This window comes from Triticum dicoccoides, chromosome 3B, assembly GCF_002162155.2.
Source record: "Triticum dicoccoides isolate Atlit2015 ecotype Zavitan chromosome 3B, WEW_v2.0, whole genome shotgun sequence".
NCBI lineage: Eukaryota > Viridiplantae > Streptophyta > Magnoliopsida > Poales > Poaceae > Triticum > Triticum dicoccoides.
Window position 1 is genome coordinate 544,424,132 of NC_041385.1, and position 8,534 is coordinate 544,432,665.

Here is an 8,534-nt window from a genome sequence, read left to right on the forward strand (position 1 = left end):
CCTAAGATACATAGTGGGGTACCTCTCCGGCGAGCCCCCGTCCCTGCTGCGGGTGGTACTTCCTTAACTCCGGCGAGCCCCCCCCCTCCAATCCCTAAAAATCGACTGACCCAAAAGTCGATTCAGTCGACTGAAGTGTGGCTTAATCAGAGAAGAGCAGCAGCACAAGCGAGGGGGAGAGCAGCAGCAGCAGCTGGGCGAGCGAGCGATGGAGCGAGAGCCGGAGCAGCAGCAGCAGCGCGAGCGAGCGAGCGAGAGCCGGAGCAGCAGCAGCAGATCCGGCTGGTATGGCCGCCGCCGCCGAAGGGGCCTCGCACTGGGGGAGAGCCGCCATTGAGATGTCGCCCGTGGCGCCGGCTTCAAGGTATCCACTCCATGGGGGTGCAGGATGGAGCACCGTCGGTGCCGGGAGGTCGAGTTAAGGAGAAGGTGCGATGCAATGAGTGTACAACGTCTTTGGTGGCGCCGAGTAGGCCTCGGCTTCGTCCGAGGAGTCGGTGAGGATGTTGTGGTTCCGGTGGAGCAGGTTAAGGCGACGCTGTGGGGATGGAGCAGCCGTGATGGACGAGGCGATCATCGGAGCAGCTCCTTGGAGGTGGAGGACGACGCGGCTGAACCGGTGGGACGGCGAGATGGACGACGGATCCTCATCCTGGGAGGTGGACGAGGCACGTCGAGCTATTGCGGTGGACGATGACGTCAGGGAAGAGGCTCCGGCTGGGCAGCGGTGACGTGGCAGACGGAGGAGGGTGGGGTTTCGTGGCTGGAGCAGAGAGGTTATGGCAGCCTGGGGTTTCGAATGGCAAAAAGGGGGCGATGGGAGGGGGTGAAGCATGACTTAGGGACGCGCTTGTCCAAAATGTAGGGTGTGTTACAAAAGTACCCCCCACCGATTTGAACTAGCGTCCCTTTCGGCTCAGGGTTAGAAGGGGGATTTCGCGTGTCGGGATTTGGCAGCTGGAGGGAGTTTTCGCGCGTGTTGTAATTTCGGGATAGCAAGGCGCGGGTTGTGAAGGCGCTAGTTTTCAGAGCACGATATCTGAATTTTCGGGATATAACAACACGCGGGTTGAATTTTAGGGACAAGCCTAACGTGTAGTACTATTGTACTTGTACGTACCAAATCAATTCGCACTTCCCTCAACCAAAAAGAAAACGAAAAAAATAAAACTATTCACACCACACAAAGAGAGAGTATTGCCCCATTTTACTATACAAATGCTATTCAAAGCTATGTCTCATTAAATTTTTTCGCTTGCTGTATAATGCATGTAACCTACTCATACCAACATTTTAGTGCATTCCAAATGTCCATACTACCACTACAATAGAACTAAATTTGAATTCGTTTCTCTATTTCAATAAGAATCTACAATCATGATTGTTGCCAACTTCAACCATCATTCATGTATTACCTTAATAACACACCACATGATTACTATAGAGATAGATATGAACTATGTGTACTACATGAACTCAAATTCTATTTTTTGAATACACTTGATGTTGATTCCAAATAATAGTACATTTGATGTACTAACTATATATTCATAATCTAAACCATGTTCCATACGTACACCGTGTTTATCACACAAAGTATAGTGCCCCGCCCCCTACATTATGACAAGTATTTAGACCTGAGTTGCAAAAGCCACACATTAGCCCAAATTATAATCAATGTTCTACATTATGATATATTCTTCAAGTATCCGTATCCACTTTTTATAATGAATTATGATCTTTGTTCGTCTTTTCCACCTTCACGATCCTCTTCTGTTTGTAGCTAGCTAGTGCTAACTTTCTATCGTGCATGCACACGCCCGCCCCCCTCACACACCCTTAGCGTCCCCTCCATCGCGCACGTTCAGTATTTCTCTTTAGATCTTCCACCAGTGGTGTGTGTAGGCCCCTGGCTCCTTCTTTCTCGCACACAGTGGTCGATATACCTCTCTAGCCAAGTGTGCCTACAACAAACACATATATACTTCGCCTCTTCTCTTCTCACTGTCCATGCCCCCATATGTCCAATATGATTCCACACAGGTGCACACTCCCGCCCCTCTTTTAATTTATCACATGCTCGCACACTCCTCCCCCTAGACATGGTAGGCCTCTCACACCACCTCCTAGCCACACCCTCTCCCCTTGTCTGCCTCTCCGGACCTTATTTGCTTCTAACACATGCAGGCGTGTATATGAACTAATCTCCCTACATATAGCCAGGTCGACTATAATTCGTTTTCACAAAGCACCGATACACTTACCTCGCTAGTTATGTCTCTCCTTTTCTCGGACACACGACGGTTGATCTTCCTATGTAGTTACGCATGCTTACCACAACCATATCTTCTCCCCTCATCATCCTTGAATACCTCCCAACCCGTCTCTCACACGCATGTGCATAGACAGGCAGACATCCCCCACCCTCTCTTATTGATATTGCACTCATACCCTCCGTTTGTCTAGCAGGCCTCTCCCACCATTTGTGAGACGCCACTCCACCACCAACCCTCCGACGCTCTACCTTTGTCTTTTTCCTCTGCTACACATATCCATGGATGTCGATCGATCTCCCTCAATACATAGCTAGGTCTCTCTCCTTCCCCACACATATACTAGTCGACCGGTCTCTACCCCCCCACACACACACCCACACCCACACACACCGATAGTCGAACGTTGTAGGTAGGTATCCATGCCAGGAAGAAGAACTGCACCTCTACCCTCTCAAATTCCAGTAGGCCAGCCGCCCTATATCTTTGACGTGGGCAAACACAAATTCTATGGCACTCTTTATCGATCGCGCAGCCACACACTTCATCCCTGTTTTCAATTCTATCGGTATCTCACGTCCATGACTCTGTTTCACACACATTGCATATGTTACGGTTTTCTGATTGAGATATCATCAACACATTGCCTCTGTTTCGCACAAACCATCTCTCTCACACCCACCCACGTACGTACCTGCACCTAAAGAAGAAGTGCACGCAGGACGCACGTGCTCACATCTGGTTCCCGGCCACACCCGTGCGGGTACATGGTGGAGTTTGTTTTTGTACGAAAAGGCAGCCCACGTGATAATTTGACGCGTGTAGCGGTTGTTTACTTGAAGGAGGGTCGGGTACCACGCCTCGAATATAAAACGATTGCCGTGGGGAAAATGGAAAATGGGTTTGTATCTCGTCACACCATCTCACACAAGGCCGTCGTGGCCTCTCTCTCTCAGTGTTGGTCAGTGGTCCGGCCGCATCCCGTCCGTCGGCGGAAAGGGAGGATGTGCATCGTCTCTCCGTTCGACGGCATTAAGGCAGCTCGTCCCAATCTGCGGTACCCACCGTTCTCTCTGACCAAGCTCCAGCGCGGTAGGGCCTTCGCCACTTGCTCGCTGCCGCAGTATGGGCAGATCCCGGCCGCTGGTGCCCTCCTAGTAACATCCCGACGACCCTCAGGTACAGCTTCCTCCAGCCTTGCTCCACTGCCCATCTTCCCACGTTGCTGCATGTGGATCTTCTTTAGTTGTTTGCTTAAATCGTATCTCGGTTGGCGTACTTTCCATCTTGCAATCTCGTCCTCAAACCATTTTTTGATAAACCACCATGTGTTATCTTTCCCTTTTTACATGGAACATGCTTATTTTTTGTCAGCGTATGTGTCTTCAACTCGTGTTATTGGGCAGTAATTGTTTCCTTTCGACCTCCTTTTGCAAACAAGGCTATCCATTTTCACCTCGTTGTTATTGCGACCTTTTGGTGAACTGCACAAATCACTTTTCTGAAGAGTGCTTTGTGCAGTTCCGCCAAAATGTCACACGGGCAATGTTTTTACATTTCTGTGGGACTACGGAAAGGGAGATTGGTTTTGCTATCCTCCTCATCCAACTCCGTGCCTAATCTTCTCCAACAAGAAGTTAGTCCTAAAGAGAGATTGTAGAGGTGATCGGCTTCTATTTATGTGTGTTATGTTTCATCATCTAGTTCCACTATTATTATAATCACACTGACTGGATATCTTTGCAAACAGGGATGGTCCGCTCGATTTTAGTGGAGCTGCACAAAATGATCGGATTGTGGTGTCCTTCATACACCTCTTTTTTGGCCACAGAGCTGGGTGAAACTAGCTGCCAAGCAATGAACATTGTGCCCAGGAAATGGAGCCATGCCTACGAACAGCATCGATCAATTATATATTTTTTCTTTATTTGTACACCTTCTCACAACTTTGTCTTCAGTTGTGATGTGAATATTGGCGCTGATCTGCGAACCATTGAGATGCATTAGCCATGGTAGTTTCATTTGTATTTGATGGAATGTTGTAACGAGATAATCTTGAGGCAAGACACATGAATCCTAAGTTGAAACCTTTTTTTCCTGCGGGAACCAAAGTTGAAACCTTCATAGCATCACAGTACAATTTCATCAAAATTATGCGTACATATAAACAAATCCTGGAGGATTGATAGCAATGCCAGAAACAATTCAACTTCGTTTCACCGACATGTTGGACATCCTTCATCCGGCTCCACCTGCCTTGCAGCAATATTGAGTGCACAACACAACTTCAGGGAAATATTCACCCCGGTCGTTGCGCCGCAGTAGTAATGACTAGTGAGCAGTCAAATCACAGAGCCCCACCTTCGCCACAGTAAGTTGCTCGAACGAAGCAACCATCATTTCTCTATTCCTTGAATCCGCTGGTACTCCCATATTCCCACAGTAATAAGTTGCTCGGGTGAATCAACCATCACTATATCCGCTCACGTGTGATGACCATAGGAGTTATCCATTTAGATTGCATGTTAAAAAAAATAAAGGTCGATAACTAATGCAGCAAACTTAAAAAAAAACTAATGCGGCACCTCGGGCCAACGCGGCCAGATCGCATTTTGCACGAGAAATTACACACCATGTTTCGTTGACATGTGGTCCCGTTCCAACAAATCAGTGAGACAACGGCGAGTAGTAGGAGTATTTCCGAACAGACGTGTAGGCCAGGGCGCCTCTTCGTGAACCGTGGCAAACTGGCAACCGTCCACCGACTCTTCGCCTTTCCCTCTCGATTTGGAACTGCTGTCGCACGCTCTTCCTCTCCCTCCTCCATTTTCCTTTAGCCCTTCACCCTTTCTTCTGCCATTGTTCGATCATCTTCTCCATGGAGGGAACAGGCCGAAAACGACCTCGTTATTCTTGCCCTGATCTGAAAGATGACGTGGTGGAGGAACTCATTGATCGGTGCGACGTCATTACCTCGGCTAGCATGGCAGGTTCGTTCAAGCCCATTCTCGACTCAACTAATAACATCATTACAAGGAACCCAAGAGTCAAGGAGCGGTTTGATCTCCCCTATCTTCTTCGCCGTGACCCTGATGACTGGCGCCGGCACGACGGAGGCCTCGCCCTGTGCAAGTTGATGCCACTTGATAATGATACGTATGATGTTAAGATGCCATCGCTTGAGGGCAAGGCTTGGGCAGGCGCAAATGGAGATTGGGTTGTTTACATTGGGTCCAACTACGAGTGGGAACTTGTGAATGTGTACACTAGTGACCGGGTTCCACTTCCAAAAATCTCAGCAGACTACCCAGAGGTTGAGCACACCGGTATTGTACGCATGTTCAAATACGATCATGGTGACTGTCTTCTATGGAAGATAGCAATTTGTCGAGTTCCCAACCGCTCTTGGAATTACAACAACTATGAAGTTGTTGCTATCTTCTACAAGCTTGTTACCGTCCTTGGTAGTTTGACTCGATGGATATTGCTCAAAAATCAGATTCTATACACGGATGTGTACTATGATGCAATTCAATACGAGGGCCTTGTGTTTGCTTCCACCGCTCATGGCACTGTTTTTGCATGGGATCCTCATAGTTTCGGTATGTTTGTCTTCCACCGTAATTATAATTGTTTCATCCACATGCATGTGGGTTAGAAAGTTTCCCTTCCCTCCGTCTAGGTGAGTAAGTCATCTTAGGTTGTGCACCATGACCAAGGAGGAGGAGAAAACGAGAGAACTTAATGTTCATTTGCTAATTAATAGCATTGCATGCAATGAACTAACCACTGCATGTCGTGTTTGGTAGTCTCAAGTCATTAAAAGCATGCACACCCCACATCTCTTATTGGTTGATATGTCAAGAACAATAAATGAGGTAGAATTTAATGCACCGTGCCTAAGTGTTTTGGGATTATTTGGTTTTCGTAAGATGACTTACACACCTAGATGGAGGGAGTACTAATTAACCTTCTTCTTGTGTTTCCAAGGTCCTATAAACATTCCACCACCTATACTTGAAAATTTTTATAACCAAGGGGGAGATGGCAATGGTGATGATCATGAGCATGAGGACGAGCAGAACGTATATACTCAGTGGTGCCTTGCAACTAATTCCGATGGATCACCTCTTCTTGTGTGTATACAGCCCACTGATGATGTTACTACTGAGGGAGCACGTGTTATATCCCATGGTCGCACTCTCCGGACCTATTCCAACACCCGTTGCATGGTATTCGGGATGGATACAAGTGTGCTAGCTCCAACACCTTCTCCCTGGTCCAGAATTGATAGTCTTGGAGAAAACTCGCTCTTCCTTGGACAAAACTATCCGATGATGGTGAAAGGCGATCCAACTGCTGTTGACACAACATTACTAGTACCATTTATGAGAAGCAACTATGTCTATACCTCGGACATTAGGGTGGTTCCCTACCCTGGTACTGATATAGTAGGCCGCTTCAGCCTGGATGATCAGTCCTACGTTGGTCTCGATATCGACAATAGATGGCCCATCTCAGAGAATCACTTGTGGTTCAAAGCAAGCGTTTCCAACGCTGAGGAATGGTTGAGTTGAAGTTCATTGCCTTGCTTGTTATTTGTTGTGTGGTGAAAACTTTAGTATTTATAATGTATCCTCGTTGTCGATGTGGGTTGATGACCTGTTGTATGTAATAAAATGATATGTCTGTGTTAAACTTACTAAATTAATGAATGGCTTTCTAGTTGCTTCTGTGAGTGAGTGGTGCGATGAGGCAAAAAATATTTTCCGAATACATAATTGTACGTGCATTGCAACAGGTTATCGGATGAGGCCAATCAACAATAGTAGTACACTATTTGTACTAGCTTCACATGCTTCGCGCGTCGTGCGGGTGTTTCTACTGTAGCCATATTGTACGTAACCAGCACCTCGAATCCTCGATACTAGGTACTATATAAGTAAGTAGTAGGAGTAGTAGGGTGGCATGGGCTAGAACAAGCATTCACGTCTAGGAGTACGGAACACGCCACCAGCACGACTTCCATCTGACACCATATTTCTTGGAGTCTGTGCTAGAGCAATCTCTTCAACCACATCATTTCTCTAACTCAGCCATCGCACGGCGGGCGAGGTGGGGATTTGCCGATAGTCGGTTTCCTCAACTACGGTCCCACTTGTAAGGCCAACTCCAACGCTCTATCAATATATCGATGTACTCTTCTTCCCAATACAAAAACTTGCACCCATTCTACTCCCTCTGTTGCACAATACATGCCTTCTATTTGTCAAAATATATGTGTATCTAGACATGTTTTAGTATATAGGTACATCCATTTTTGGACAAATGGAAGTCAAGTATTTTGGAACGGTGGGAGTACACAATAAAAAATTTTAAGTTAGCACAACTAGTCTAATCCGAGAGCACAACCGAAGATTTGGTCGGGTTCTTCCTCCTTTTGCCGACACGTGGGACATCCAGCATCCAGGTCGTGTCATGAAAGAAAATAGAGTGGTAGTTGAAGCCACGAGATGTGCATCTTGGGTTAAACTATAAATAGAATCTTAGTACTCTTGACTAACTCCAAAAGCGGCCACCGAAGATCTTTATTGGATTTGTTTTTCATCACCAGCACGTCGAGGTGAAAGATGTGCCGGTTTAGTGGGTCCTCTTGTGTTTTCACTGACATGTGGGGCCGCATGTGAGCAAACAGACGTTGGGCCCCGCGCGTCCGCTGGCTGGGTGAGAAGAGAGATAGAGGAGGGCTGAGCATGGACTGCAGGAAATTTGTTCTACGTAACCAGCACCTTGATATTCGCGTGTGGTTGTTTCTAGAATAAAAAAAGGAGGTACCCCTACTTATGTTACTCCCACTATGCCTAGCCTAAGGTTAGTAGGTGACCTTGCGCTTGGCTCTTCGCCTCTTCCGGAAGTCGATGGTTCTACAGTAGTGCTTCTAGCAATCTGACACCAAATGAACTGCTGGACGTCCACCGCTTGTAAGCAAAAGTTTCTCTTCGTGCTGCGAGCCACCGCGCACGCGTTGGCGAGGGCGAAGGCGTAATCAAGCTTCTCGTCGTTCTGCGAGTTGACGGGACACATCAAAGTTATTTACTAGTAGTACGTACTCTCTCCAAAAAAGGGCTGACCATGTCATTGCTACCATCCCGTGCTCCGTCGTTGAGTACATGCACTATTCACATGCCATTGAGGAGAAAAAATATTTCGTAGGTGCCATCGAAGTGGACGACTCACTTATGAAAAAGGGTTTCCCCCCGC